The 15,086-nt window shown below is 44.0% G+C and overlaps 1 long non-coding RNA gene across 1 annotated transcript; it reads right to left on the bottom strand.

Annotated features, from left to right (window-relative positions):
- Window positions 1-3,726: 3,726 nt before the first annotated feature.
- Window positions 3,727-4,854, bottom strand: LOC134965992 (uncharacterized). The gene is made up of 4 exons (XR_010188568.1): window positions 4,817-4,854; window positions 4,656-4,737; window positions 4,372-4,537; window positions 3,727-3,908 (listed from the first exon to the last, which is right to left on the bottom strand). It is a non-coding gene; the product is annotated as an uncharacterized LOC134965992 (long non-coding RNA).
- Between the last annotated feature and the right edge of the window lie 10,232 nt (window positions 4,855-15,086).

Raw genomic sequence — 15,086 nt, forward strand, 5'->3', positions numbered from 1 at the left:
CCCAGTTATATCCAGGGTGGATTGGGATGGAAAACCAGCCCAGGAAATGTATGTAAGCAGCCCTAATGGGGGTGTAGTCTGATGAGGAGGTTGGGTAGGTTGAGGGGGGCAGGATCCACCATCATAGGGCCTGATTGTAGGCAATTGTGGCCTTCCTTGCATCATTTGCTGCAGTTGTGTCTGAGATCAGCGTCGTATAGGGAACTAAAGGTGGCCCTGTAAAATTTTATAGAAGTGGCTTAATATAGACAGCACAAGAGGCATAACATACCATGTAGCCATGGCAACATCACTGGATGGCAGAGTTGCTGTGCTGCAGAGATGGAATATCAGGATGGAGACAATACAGTGTACTTAGTGTGGTGGGCTACCTGTCATGTGGGGGGGGGGGGGGGGGGGCAAATGACAACACACAAAACAGGCCCCATAGAGACGTCGGCCTACCAGTAATCTTCCTGATGAGCTCTCTATGGCCAATCTGCTCCTGGTTACACACTATCAGCTGCAAGTGGAGATGAAGCTCAGTTTCATACCACTCTGCATCGGCTAAAGATATGTGCGTATGGTTCCAGAGCGTGCACAGAGCAAACACATGCAGCATCTGTCCACAAAATTTGCAACAGTCCCTATTGGGGGAATTTAATTGTTTTTGTGTTCCCGTAAGAAATGTGCATCCGATGGGAGATATTAAATTATTTTGTTCTGGGGTACCCACTATTTCTGTTCACACCCTCCTGAGGTGATGAGAAGATCCACCTGAAGTCATGCTTTTGAATGCCCAATCTGAGCGCACTCAGTAGTTTTCATGGCTATAGCCACTTTATGTGTCTAATTCCGGTGCATTTGGGGGAAATGTGCGTGATAAGTAATGAGCATTCATAGCACTCATGCCCATCGATAAAACAATTGAGTATGGCCTGTCGAGCACCCAAAAATAACGGAATTCTATAAGTCTAGATCTTACAGACTGTGCTTTGTTCACATTTAAAATAGAGATGTTCAAGGACCCCTGTGTTTTGATTTTGGATCTGTATTTTTTTTAAATTGAGAAAAACTGCTAAAATCACATAATTTGCACCTTTTTTTTGTTCCTACAGTATAATCAACCTCAATAATATTAATTTCCAGTTATTTCCAGTCAATTTTGACCACTTAACAGCTCACAATATTGTTTTCATCTAGTTTAGGCCAACACACAGCAGTTTATAGCACATCTATGAAATACTTCCAAACAGCAGTGGCAGAAAAGAAAAGTGGTGCAAGATGGAAGTGTCCTTGGGCCTTCCTACCCACTCTTATGCTGTGTATTATAAAGGACATGCACAGTTTAACAAACCAAGTACTTCAGTGACAGGGACTGACACTTTTGTGGCTGAAGTATTTGGTTTGTGTGGACCCCACAAAACAAGCTACCAATGAACTTAAGGCAGATCTAGGCCAGTTGGAAAGAAAGACACAGCGTTACTTAAACCTCAGATCAAGCATGGTTGCCAAAATGTAGTGATGCCATTTCACGATATTGACAACCCTTGGATCCTGGCGAAGTGAATACAGGATCTGATTTACAAGTGTGACTCAGGGGGTCATTCAGATCTTGTGTTCATATAGTCGCCGCCTCCAGGGGGAGTGTATATTCGCCGTGCAAGTGTGCGATCCCATGTGTACGCCGAGCTGCTAAAATTCACTTTGTGCAGTCTCTGCACAGCTCAGCACTTACTCCTACAGTGCAATCACATCAGGCTGACCGAGGCCGGAGCTGACGTCAGACACCCTCCCTGAAAATGCTTGGGAATGCCTGCGTTTTTCTGGACACTCCCAGTAATCGGTCAGTTCACACCCACAAACGGCTTCCTCCTGTCAATCACCTTACGAATACCCGTGCAAACTGATTTTTCGCACCATCAAGTCGCTGACCAGCGATGCCCTTTGTTGCTGACCGATGCACATGCGCATTGCGGTGCATATGCTTACGCAGTTAGTACCTGATCGCCCGCTATGCGAAAACACACAGCAGTGATCAGATCTGAATGACCCCCTCAGTATCTGACCTCATTTCACAGGTGACTATTTAGAATGGTTTCAGCACCTTGTAGAAAATGGAAAGTATTCTCCACTGCACTGCAGTAAGGCACCTCTCCCAATGTCATGGCTTACTGTGTAGCTTTGGTTGGCTTTTTGAAGTTCCTCGGTCTGCTGAAGCATGTAAAGGGTAGAATTCTACCCTGTTACCACATTTTGCTTCAGTTGTTGGCAGGGCAGATCAAACTGTTCTTGCAGGTGCTCATGCATGACATGCAGCTGCTGAATGCTGAAAATGTACCGAAATATTTCAGGCCACAGAATCTTCTGCATGTCTCTGTCATTTCTTTAAAAAAAAAAACTCTGTACCACCAAGTTGATTGTGTGAGCATTGGACAGAATAGAATTCACCCAACTGTAATATTTTCACAATATTTGTGACGTTATCAGAAATCACAAATCCTGAGGAAAGTCCTAGCAGGGTAAGCCATTTTGCTATGGCATCCCTTTGTTTTTCTAAGAGGTTGTCAGCAGAATGCCTCAGTGAAGCCGGTGATACAGAGAGTAGCCTGCCTCTGAATAAGCTGGCATTGTTTGTTAAATGTTCCTGCTGTTCCTGCTGCTTAAGCAATACAACCACCCAGTGGCCTGTCACAGTCATGTAATATTTAGTTTGCCCAGTTCTGCTTATACATATATCTGTGAATAAGCGGACAGTGGGTACAATAGCATTTTTTAGGCCAAAATTCATTTTTTTTTTTTAATGTCCTGGTACAGGCAAGGAATTGCTTTTCTAGTAAGATTGAATCAAGATGGAATTCAGTAGCAGGGACACCTGCTTCATTAATGGCGGATACTGGACGCAGATCTAATAACAGCATAGCCATCATGGCGTCGGTGATCCGCTGTGTAACTGGGTGACAGCCGTCATACTTTCTTCCTGTTGCAAAGGATTGTTTTACAGTGAATTGTTTTTGTTTTGTTTTTTTAATACTACTAGTAGTCTTTTTGGTCCCCTTCTGGGATTAAGATCCACCTCTAGCAGCAGCAGGCATAGTGCTCAAGTATTCTTCTGAAGTATCCTGGATACTGGAGGCGTCAGTTTGCCTTACCAAATTGGATGCAGGACTGCCAAAGAAGGTGTTGGGCGGTGGAGATTGCAGGTACTGGGATTTACCTGAGAGAAGGGAGACAGCTGATGCTGGACTGTTTGTTTTTTAGAATAAGTTTCAGATTTTCCTCAAAACTTTCCATGAACTTGCTGCAAATGACATAACAGGGACGAGGTTCCTAAATGGTTAAGGTCCCTACCTAGTGTTGGACTAGCCTATTGGCGGTACAGGGGAAACCCCCGGCGGGCAACACTGCCTGGGCCGCACATCCTCCTCTAGAAATCAGGTTCCATACTGTGCACTTGAATTATAGATTATACATAAGTTACATTACACTGCACACTACTATAGTATATTTTCTACTGAGCATTGGTACATGATACATTATCATGCATGGACTAGCAGTATTTCATATATATATATATATATATATATATATATATATATATATATATATATATATATATATATATATATATATATATATAAGAAATATCTCTGTGGAGCGCTCTTATTCTATAATCTGATATAATTAGATGATTGTTGGTGGATGTTATATAAAGAGAGGATGACCTTACACATTTATACACCCATATTAGAATCACATATCTCTTTATTAAAAGATTTTGATTTAAAACTTATCATAAAACTTTTCCTTTTCTTTTATATTGGAGATACAATTGTATATTTCAACATTATTTGTATAAGGAAAAAAACAACAATATAATGAGCTTTCACCCAACGCGTTTCGTCTATATCGACTTCTTCAGGGGTGTTCTTCAGGGTGCAATCCAAAAACAAAAAATATATAAAATAAGCATGAATAAGAAGGAACATTGATGCAGAGAAGAATATGCATATCGCAATATGGTCATATTATCCCTATTTGAACAAACTGATATTGTATGTGACAATGATTTTATGAGTTATACAAGAAACTGCTTACATACTCTCTTGCACATTATTAAAAATTATTTTAAGGACCATCAAAACACATATGATAATAGTTGTCTGCTGAATCACTCCATAATCAGTAAGCCAGACAATTGACCCATCAGTATAATTGTACTCACTTCTAAATAACAGCTCTCTGTTTATATTGGAATAACTGTAGTATTCAAAAGGTATGAAGTTCTAATTGAACCAAAGTTGTACCCGAGTTAGAAAAGGGGAGACCAAATCTTAATATAACCCATTTTCAAATATATTGTCTAAATTGTATTTATTTTAATATACTTACTGAAAAATATTTATTACCAAGTTGAAAAAACTTGAAGAAAATTATTCCCAGAATATGATAGCATTTATTGGGATTCCTTATTATAGGCCACCTAATGAATTATATTCTTCTCCAGCATGTAAATATATATTTCATTCATTTTTCTTGGCTCATTGGGTTGGCATTTCTAACAAGAACAGAACAATAATTAATTATCTCCTACAATATTCAATTCACAAAAGTTGGAGTTAGTAACTATTTATAATTTATTTATAATTATTTTTTATTTATAAAGCTTAGCTTACCCTCAGTTTTTCAAAGTATCAGTGAAGTCCAACAGAAGAGATCCACTTGTAAACTTAGGATAAAAATATCCCTTTAATTTTCCTAATGGGGACAGAGTATTACTTAACATCTTATTTCTAACCAGACTGCAATCAAGTAAATAGTGGCCATATTTGCTTACCAGCAGTTGTCCTATAGGTCTGCCTGCATAGGTATCCAATATTGGAATGAAGACTAAGCTCACATTCTCCCTATTTAAGCTCCACAGCCTGTTACATCACTTCCTGTTATAGCTTTTTAATTGTTTAATTGATATTTTTACTCTAATCTTTTATTATGTATTTCAAATTGAAATAAAAGGACCTTTATTAAATGGAATGGTTTTATTCATGATACCTGATTGAAATAACTGTGTTATTAAGTAGAATTAAGTTCATAATAAAGAGTTTAGACCAAATTGATTTTTCTAATTGGCATAGAAGCAAAGAGATGCTTCCTATATGAGTTCCAAGCCTCTTTGTGGCTGGGATGACATCATCGCACATCCAGTTGCTTGGCAACTGTTGGAATTGTTTATTACATATCCCCAGTGCAGAAAAATAAAAATAAATAAATAAAAATAAATAATAATAAAAAATAAATAAATATATTAAAAATAAATAAATAATAAATAAATAAAAATTAAATTAAATAATAAAAATTTTTTTTTACAAATAATAATTAAAAAAAATATATATATATATATATTGGTAACAACAGCCCGGCACTCCCTTGTGCTGAAGAGTTGAACAATGCCCCGGTGCCCTCAGAATGTATGCAACAAATGGAAAAAGAAGGACTGCGGCACTCAGGGACGTTTTGAAAAAATAGCTGTATTAAGTTCAATACATCATGGCATCGACGTTTCGGGGATTTTAACCCCTTCCTCAAGATGCGGTAGAGACAAGAAGAAAAGAAGGAAACCCACTCACCTTTAAAGAAGAAAAGCCCGCCAAGACCCCCGTGCGTTCCGTCCCGAGCTCCAATGTCCGGCGTGAGGGGTGCGCCTGGAGATGACCTGCCGTGACGTCCTTGCTGTGCGCGAACGCCCGTAACCTGGCAACACTGACGCTGTACCCGCCCATAGTCTCCACAGATGCGTCCCTCCCCTTCAAACACACCTCTCCAATGATGTGCTACAGGAGGGGTCGAAATATCAAAGACCTTGTAGTACATACAGATATCTCTCATTTCTCAAAGTCTTCCAAGGAGACGTTTCTTTCAAAAAAAACAGGCTGTTACCGCTGCCTGGGATGTACCACTTTCAGCCACATGATCGTTGGGCCATCTTTTGCAGTTCCACTCACGGATAAACAAATTACCATCAAACACGTAGTTACGTGTACTACCACGCATATCATCTACCTCATCATTTGTCCCTGCAATCTTTGTTATGTAGGGAAGACAATTAGAACTTTAAGAGAACGCATGGCCCTACATCGCTCGGCGATCAAGTCTGCCATCAAGGGCACTCCGTCCGAACAACCGGTGGCTAGACACTTTTATGAGGCCGGACACTCCTTGGGAGACCTTAAACACATCATCATCGACCACGTCCCTAAGCATATACGGGGGGGCAACCGTGATGGACTGTTACTCCGTAAGGAGGCATCTTGGATCTATGGACTCAATACGATCCATCCTAAAGGTCTAAATGAGCGGATAGTGTGGAGTATATTTGGATAACAGCCGCCTGTTCCCTCAATACGTTAATATACGAAGTACACAAGGGTGGCCAGCAGACCGAGCAGAATCAGGAGGAGGGGCGACACACCCAGCCTGGATCCGTAATACATGGACTTGCTGGAATATATGTTTCTCTCCCAAATTTTTATGCTGTTCCTACTCTTTCATGTCCTTATGTACTATCCTGACTGGAAACAGTCCTTAGGACAGTCTTTTCCCTATATCACCCCTAACCCTTTAGTGACTTCACCATTTGGGATAAGGGGATCTGGAGGAGACATCCATATAGGACACACCCCCTACGGTGCCAGGTCACAGTTTCACCTGTACTAATACTCGACCACGCACTTTTCTTTTCTCATCCCGCTATCTGCACACAAGGCATGTTCCATCTTCAGCATGTATGGCTTTCTGGGGTTAAAGGGACCAATGGTGCTTTATTGTCATACTTTATTTGTACCATCACTGTGTGTTTTAGCCAGCCACCATGTTCTAGTGCATGGCGCTATGCTTCATGTCCCTCTTCTCTTCCCGTTCCCCAGTCTCCGGCCGGCGGGTACAGCGTCAGTGTTGCCAGGTTACGGGCGTCCGCGCACAGCAAGGACGTCACGGCAGGTCATCTCCAGGCGCACCCCTCACGCCGGACATTGGAGCTCGGGACGGAACGCACGGGGGTCTTGGCGGGCTTTTCTTCTTTAAAGGTGAGTGGGTTTCCTTCTTTTCTTCTTGTCTCTACCGCATCTTGAGGAAGGGGTTAAAATCCCCGAAACGTCGATGCCATGATGTATTGAACTTAATACAGCTATTTTTTCAAAACGTCCCTGAGTGCCGCAGTCCTTCTTTTTCCATTTGATGTGCATACATTCTGAGGGCACCGGGGCATTGTTCAACTCTTCAGCACAAGGGAGTGCCGGGCTGTTGTTACCAATATCGTCTCAGGAGTCGCCACTACAGGACGTCACCTGCTTGAGCCAGGGCACCCATCTCATTATAGTACCATTTATTGTTACAACTTTTTCCTTCTCCACATACCCTGTTTTATTGGGGATAGAGCATCAGCCAGACACTACTGCAGTGGCATATACAGCCACTTAGAAGTTGTTTTTATCAAATACTGGACTATTTCTTTCCTATCAGTTTGCACAAACTACTTTTGCACTTTTTTCTGGTGGATCATTGAACATAGCGCCAGCTTAACATGGAGGCACAACTATCCACTTCTGCCTCAGATGGCACCAGAGGGTACGCTCATTTGAACATCAATAGAAGGGACCTCTTTTGTTTTACCGACGAAGACGCTGACAGATTGCGTTTTAAAGAAAGATTGTCTGCCACAGATCAACAATCTAGTTCAGAAGACCTATACCAACAATTATATAAGTTAAAACGCAGGGAAATTGACTTCATGTTGCACGGGATTTCCCTTTCAGATTACCACCGGGATTGCATGATTCCCAGGGGATTCAGGGTTAAAAACACCCCGACAATAGGTCGCTTCAATCCAGAATTTTGTAAAAAATGGATTGGCATCACTAACAAGTGTAGCCTTGACCTGATGCTACTAGTAATTGAGGAGGCTGGTAGAGAATTGTCGCTAGTCAAGGACAAGATATCTGTGTTTGAAGGGTCTCACATAGCTACACTGCAGCAGGATGAGTCTCATAATTGGTTACAAAAGCTCCAGACCCAATGTGACACATATCGCCGCGATCTGATCAAATTTAAGCAGAATAAACTTCGGATCGTTCAGGAGGATTATGATTCCAACAGGGTACACCGTTGGCTGATGGGGGGGAACCCAGGAAGCCAACACGGGATCCAGTCTAAACCCAAACAGGGGTGGCGTAGACGTCGGGAGAATAAGCTACGATCTGGAGCATCGTCCAACAGTGACAGTGAGTTCGCGATAGGCGACTCAGACGGAGCACAAGACATTCCATCTGTCCCTTTAGGGGCAACCGCCACTTCGGCTTCCAGAGGAAGAGGTCGACCACCCGCAGGGGTGGCCAGAACACGCGACTCGTTCGATCGGGCAGCAAAGAACAAAACTTAGTTTACAATTTATCCAAACGTATACTTACCTCTACTGAACTGGAAGTTTTGGGCAATGGCTTGTCCTTTGTCCCTACCAATCAACATAAAGAATTGGACTGGAAGATTGATTTGTACCAGTTTTCCAGAAAATTGAGGAGACAAGAATTTTTTTCCACACATCCCCCCTCTACCTCCACCCCTCAAGTACCAGTCGTCTTCCAACCTTTCCTCAACAAAAGGAGCAAATCGGTGTTTGACCCTCCATCAACCAATGCGTCTATCAAGTCCTACATTCGGCTAGTAGACGAGTCCATGGATAAGTACACTAAGGCCTCGCAGCAACAACACCATAACTTATCCAAACAGCAGTGGTCGGCACTTAAGGACCTGGGATCCTACTCTGACGTGATCATACGCCCTGCGGACAAGGGGGGTGGAATCGTAGTATTGGACATGATATACTACAAAACAGAGATCCTCGCCCAACTATCGGATCCCAACACTTACTACCAACTGGACACAGATCCATCTTGTCAATATAAAGAGGAACTGGATACACTTTTAGCCAGAGCCCATTCTCGAGGCCTAATATCGGACAGGATCCTTAAAGCCCTCATTCAGGACTTTCCCAGGGTCCCTATCTTTTTTACAGTCCCCAAAATCCATAAGGATCTCACCCAACCCCCTGGTCGTCCGATCATATCCGCACGTCAATCCTTGTATCAACCTATTTCTCAGTTTCTGGACTGTGTGCTTCAGCCACTCATTTTGAAACAACCGAGATGTTTGAAAGATACCACGTCTTTTCTTTTGCTTCTAGATGCCGTTGGCACAGTTCCAGAGGGATCACTGTTGTGCACAATAGATATCTGCAGTCTCTACACTAGTATACCCCACGAAGGGGGTTTAAATGCAATGAGGTCTTTCTTACGCAAAGAGGCTATGAGTGAAGTGGACCTCGACTTGTTTATGACCCTATTGGAGCTTACCTTAACAAGGAACTTCTTCCTCTTTGATGGCAAATTTTATCAACAGAAGACAGGATGTGCCATGGGGAGTAACGTGGCACCTTCCTATGCCAACGTTTATATGTTACAAGAGGAGGTATCCATGTTCTTTCAAGATCCCTTGGTAGCCCAGTCTATAGCGTTGTTCACCAGATATATTGATGACATTTTCATCTTGTGGACTGGAGGTGAGACGGCACTTAAACGGCTACTGGAATTCATCAACATCAGACCCTCCCCTATCAGGATCACCTACCAGTGGTCCTCGACCTCCATCAATTACCTGGATGTCCTGGTGTCTCTGAGCTGCGGAAAACTCCTAACCAACATATACAGCAAACCTACGGACAAGAACACCCTCCTACGGGCCAACAGCCATCACCCACGCTCCCTCAAACGGGGGTTACCTAGATCCCAAATGCTAAGAACAGTGCGCATTTGTAACCAACCAGACAAGTTGGAACAGGAACTGGACAAGATGGTCATCAAATTTACGCAAAGGGGATATAACAAAACAGCTCTGGTCCAAACAAAGAGGGAGATGCTACAGCTGTCACGTGATGAACTTCTAAGGCCTACTCCACGTTCATTGACAGACAGAATCCCATGGACCACGTCTTTCGACACTTCTAGTCCTATCCTGAACAGAGCCAACCGAGCCCTTTGGCCCATAGTCTCCACAGATGCGTCCCTCCCCTTCAAACACACCTCTCCAATGATGTGCTACAGGAGGGGTCGAAATATCAAAGACCTTGTAGTACATACAGATATCTCTCATTTCTCAAAGTCTTCCAAGGAGACGTTTCTTTCAAAAAAAACAGGCTGTTACCGCTGCCTGGGATGTACCACTTGCAGCCACATGATCGTTGGGCCATCTTTTGCAGTTCCACTCACGGATAAACAAATTACCATCAAACACGTAGTTACGTGTACTACCACGCATATCATCTACCTCATCATTTGTCCCTGCAATCTTTGTTATGTAGGGAAGACAATTAGAACTTTAAGAGAACGCATGGCCCTACATCGCTCGGCGATCAAGTCTGCCATCAAGGGCACTCCGTCCGAACAACCGGTGGCTAGACACTTTTATGAGGCCGGACACTCCTTGGGAGACCTTAAACACATCATCATCGACCACGTCCCTAAGCATATACGGGGGGGCAACCGTGATGGACTGTTACTCCGTAAGGAGGCATCTTGGATCTATGGACTCAATACGATCCATCCTAAAGGTCTAAATGAGCGGATAGTGTGGAGTATATTTGGATAACAGCCGCCTGTTCCCTCAATACGTTAATATACGAAGTACACAAGGGTGGCCAGCAGACCGAGCAGAATCAGGAGGAGGGGCGACACACCCAGCCTGGATCCGTAATACATGGACTTGCTGGAATATATGTTTCTCTCCCAAATTTTTATGCTGTTCCTACTCTTTCATGTCCTTATGTACTATCCTGACTGGAAACAGTCCTTAGGACAGTCTTTTCCCTATATCACCCCTAACCCTTTAGTGACTTCACCATTTGGGATAAGGGGATCTGGAGGAGACATCCATATAGGACACACCCCCTACGGTGCCAGGTCACAGTTTCACCTGTACTAATACTCGACCACGCACTTTTCTTTTCTCATCCCGCTATCTGCACACAAGGCATGTTCCATCTTCAGCATGTATGGCTTTCTGGGGTTAAAGGGACCAATGGTGCTTTATTGTCATACTTTATTTGTACCATCACTGTGTGTTTTAGCCAGCCACCATGTTCTAGTGCATGGCGCTATGCTTCATGTCCCTCTTCTCTTCCCGTTCCCCAGTCTCCGGCCGGCGGGTACAGCGTCAGTGTTGCCAGGTTACGGGCGTCCGCGCACAGCAAGGACGTCACGGCAGGTCATCTCCAGGCGCACCCCTCACGCCGGACATTGGAGCTCGGGACGGAACGCACGTGGGTCTTGGCGGGCTTTTCTTCTTTAAAGGTGAGTGGGTTTCCTTCTTTTCTTCTTGTCTCTACCGCATCTTGAGGAAGGGGTTAAAATCCCCGAAACGTCGATGCCATGATGTATTGAACTTAATACAGCTATTTTTTCAAAACGTCCCTGAGTGCCGCAGTCCTTCTTTTTCCATTTGATATATATATATATATATATATATATAAAAATTAAAAATGCTTCCTATGTGCATGACACTCAAATGTGTCGTCGGCGTGTGCGCCCCGTTGCCGGGCGACGAGCGTGACATAAATGTTTATGCTCCGTCACTTGGCCTCATGCGCGATATTACATTTCCTCAGTGCGGAAAAACTGCTTCCTATGGGCATAACATAAGTTACATTACACTGCACACTACTATAGTATATTTTCTACTGAGCATTGGTACATGATACATTATCATGCATGGACTAGCAGTATTTCTTATATATATATATATATATATATATATATAGTCCCTCTATTGCTGAATAAGCAAATGGCACGTCACTCCAGGTTACTGAAAAAAGGATTTTAATAGTCCATGACAAATAACATGGTCAAGCAATAGTTAAATGTGCAGCATGGCAAATTCTCAATGGCTCGTTTCAAGACCTAGTCTCGTCTTCAGGATTTATTGCCGCTGCATGTGTGCTACATGGCTGAAAAGAGCATAAAGTGCTGCAGAAAGCAGAGTGAGTCACTCTGAAGACGAGACTAGGTTTAACTATTGCTTGACCATGTTATTTGTCATGGACTATTAAAATCCTTTTTTCAGTAACTTGGAGTGACGTGCAATTTGCTTATTCAGCAATAGAGGGACTATTCAAACATAGCACGGGCACCCAGGTCACTGTTTTTTCCTATATCAGGAGTGCCGGATGATTTAAAGATACACATATATATATATATATATATATATATATTAGTGGCTTGCCACACCCCCTCTGGAGAATAGCCTTACACCTAAGCAATGGACCTTTACCACTGCATTCCCCAGGTTGGCCCTTTATGTCCCAGTCCTACACTGGCCCTACCTCTACTTACTGAGGCTTTACAAATACTACAGATGGCTAGACAGGTCTTGTCAGGATTTGGATAAAAATAATTGTACACATAAGAGGTGGATTTTTGGGCCTTATGTCCAGGCATGACAATGGCCTTCTTATCAAGGGCTGCTTCCACCATTGCCTGACTTACACAAACAACATACTCATCATCAACATCCTCATTAGCATTGGTCGTTGTTATGAACCACAGGTAGTGGTTCATTCCTGTTTTCCATATTTTATGTTTTAAGTTGTCTTGCAGGCCAGGATTTCCTGTTGCTCTGGTTTAAGAAGATTCTTGTTTGCTGCCAGTGGTGAGTCTGTGTAATTGCAGCTTGTTCCCATGTGTTCAGCCTCACCTGTCTGTTGATTGCACCTCTCAGTTGTGCAGCAGGGCAGCTGCACGACATAATTAATTAAGACTCTCTGTTTTATTCTGGCTCAGTGCAATTCACAGACGCTGGTGATATTTCCTGAGTTCCGGAGTTCTTGAGTTCTGAGCTAGTCTCTGCCAGTTCCTGAGCTCCTGTCTAGCAGTATCTGTCTAGCTGCTTCCAGTGTCGGTTCCTGAGTGTCGGTTCCTGTGTCAATTCCAGTGTCGATTCCAGTGTCTGATCCTGTGTCCTGCCGTGAAGCGTTCCTGTCCAGGAGTCCTGTGGCTTTGTCTGTGCCTGATCGAATATCTGGCTTCTTGGTGTCCACCGGTCTGTCGTTTGGGATTCTGCCTGTCCTCCAGTTCTGAGAGTCTGTGTCGGCTACATTGGGGGTTCCTGTCCGTTTGCCAGTATTTGTACCGGTTCCGTGAGTAGCGGCTTTGCCGCGTCCGTCGGCTCAGGCCACAGTATTCTTTGGTTATAATTTGTTTCTGGTGTTTTGCAGAGGGTTCTGCTTGTGCTGTCACCGCCGGTACACAACGGTATTATGTCGGTGAGTGGACAGCATTTCCTTTGTTGTTCTTTTCCTTTGGCGGCGTGCCGCACATATATTTAGGTTTAGGGTTGTTAGAAGCCCCTAGCCTTCTTTTTGTTTTAGCTAGAGGTCCCCTTGTTATTATCCTGTCTCGGTTCACGCCTTGTCTCAATCTAAGACCTTGGGGCATCGGAGTTGGGCAGACCTAATCGGCCCTTCAAACGCGGCTGCCGTGGGCCCAAGAAACCATAGTCACTCAGGCGTGAATGGACCACACGGGTGAAACAACGGAGGTAGGGTGCTAGGGGCTATTTCCACACCACACCTTGTTTCAGCGTCACATTCTGGTGCTCAGGACTCACTACGCAACATCTCCCTTGTTCTGAGCACCAGGAACCTAACATTATCACCAGCCATACAACAAAAAAAGAAACAAAGCTAAATAATAGTTTTTTTTCTTTTTTGGTCCAGTGTCTTGTCTAGAATTCAGTGTGCAGAATCCAGTCCGGTGTTTAGAATCCAGTCCTGTCTAGAATTCAGTGTGCAGAATCCAGTCCGGTGTGTAAAATCCAGTCCTGTCTAGAACTCAGTGTGCAGAATCTAGTCCGGTGTTTAAAAATCCAGTCTTGTCTTGTCTAGGTTAAAAATCCAGTCCAGTCCAGTCTTGTCTTGTCTTGTCTAGTCTAGTCTAGTCTTGTCTGGTCTAGTTTAAAATCCTCCTATGCCAACTATGCAAGCCCTGCAGGCGTCTCTCTCAGCCCTGAACTCTGCTTTCAGTGCTTTGAAACCTGAGCGGCTGGAAGTTTTGCAGCAATCCTTAAAGCAACTGCAAAACCTTCTGACCAAAATTTTGCTTATTCTGCCAGAAGTTCTTGAGAGTTCATTCTCTAAAGAGACTCTTGTTCACAGTATGGTGACAAGTGAATCCTCAGGTTTAATTAGAGAGAAAAAGTTTGAAAGTTTTCTGCGGCCCAGGCTCTCAGAATAGGAGCGTCTGCGTTGCAGAAACTTAGATTTATGCCTATATTGTGGGGGTTTAGGCCACTATCTGCAGACCTGTGAGTTGCGCAAGCCAAAGTGTGGCAACAAGTCCTGCCCTCTGGCCAAGTTGAGTCAGGATACAAGACCTACTCCTGTCTCTACTGTGGCAGAGGTACTTGTCACACACCCCACACTAAAATGCACTCTGTCCTATAATTGGGGTCCTTGGGCTAGGGAGCCCCATTATAGATTCAGGAACCAAAAGAGAATGTTTCTCTCCTCTCTTGATTTTCCTGTGGAAGCAGAGTTGCAAACCCCTGGAGTGGTGCCCGATGCACAGGGTCCTGGAGCGGTGCCCAATGCCCAGGGTCCTGGAGCGGTGCCCGATGCCCAGGGTCCTGGAGCGGTGCCCGATGCCCAGGGTCCTGGAGCGGTGCCCGATGCCCAGAGTCCTAGGGCGGTACCCGATGCCCAGAGTCCTGGAGCGGTACCCGATGCCCAGAGTCCTGGAGCGGTACCCGATGCCCAGAGTCCTGGAGCGGTACCCGATGCTCTAGGTTATAGAGGGACATCGAATATTATTGCTCAGGTGTCAATACCAGAAGGGGTCTCAGAAGCTGTTACCCCAGGTAGAGACTTGAAAAGCGCAACTCCAGAGAAGGTGTCTAAAACCATAGTTCTAGAAGGGAACTCGAGAAGCAAAACTCCAGAAAGGATCTTTGAAGTAATATCCCCAAGTGGGGTCTCGAGAGACGCAGCCCCAAAGAAGGGTCTAGAGGTC

Source organism: Pseudophryne corroboree, chromosome 1 (assembly GCF_028390025.1).
Source record: "Pseudophryne corroboree isolate aPseCor3 chromosome 1, aPseCor3.hap2, whole genome shotgun sequence".
Classification (NCBI taxonomy): Eukaryota; Metazoa; Chordata; class Amphibia; order Anura; family Myobatrachidae; genus Pseudophryne; species Pseudophryne corroboree.